Source organism: Salmo trutta, chromosome 18 (assembly GCF_901001165.1).
Source record: "Salmo trutta chromosome 18, fSalTru1.1, whole genome shotgun sequence".
Taxonomy (NCBI): domain Eukaryota; kingdom Metazoa; phylum Chordata; class Actinopteri; order Salmoniformes; family Salmonidae; genus Salmo; species Salmo trutta.
In genome coordinates, this window is record NC_042974.1 from 26837381 (window position 1) to 26838331 (window position 951).

Sequence of the window (951 nt, forward strand, 5' to 3'; positions counted from 1 at the left end):
CAACAATTTCAAAAATTTACTGAGTTACAGTTCATTGAAGGAAAGCAGTCAATTGAAATAAATTCATTAGGCCCTAATCTAAGGATTTCACATGATGCCCAGCCACTTTAGAGCCAGGTCCACCCACTGGCTTTCTTAAAGACAGGTCCTGGGGTGGCATGGTTACACATGGTCTGCGGTTGTGAGGCCGGTTGGATGTACTGCCAAATTCTCTAAAACAATGTTGGGGGTGGCTTATGGTAGAGAAATTAACATTTTAGAGTGGCCTTTCATTGTCCCCAGCATGCTGTTCAATCAGCTTCTTGATTTGCCACACCTGTCAGTAAGTAATACATGGAGAAAAACACTAAACTCTGGTATTGAAATGGGTTGTATTTAAAAAAACAATATAAAAAAAACATTCAAATATGACTTGCTCTTTCATTCATTGTAGACAACATGATCAAGCTATTTTTATTAATTTTCCGAATATCTTACGTGCAAAAATCTAAATACAAAGTAAACACAATTAGGCGGCACACCTGTAGAAACATGTTTCATCCTCTCACTCATGCAAAACACACTGCTTCGAAGTGCAATAAAGCACTACTTGGATTAAATATTACAATACAACAACAAATATATTTTCGCGAGACAACACGGTTCTTGAAAACATGGTCCTTAATGTTATCCATTCTTCTCATTTATAAATTACAATCGCACTTCCAACTAAGAGATCACATACCTTCAAGGTACAAAACATAATCAAATCGCACTAAGTAAAATTAACATTAAGAATGCAGTACGGTATATTATCCAACTCAGGGAAGGAGTCCCTTTATGTTTAGTCTATGGCCTGCCTTAATGGGTTGAATGGTTCTTAGAACAGATCACAGGCTTAATCAATCACACCTGGTGGCTGCTCTAATAAAATAGTCAAATGCAGTACAGTACGTCTCCTTCTATATTCAC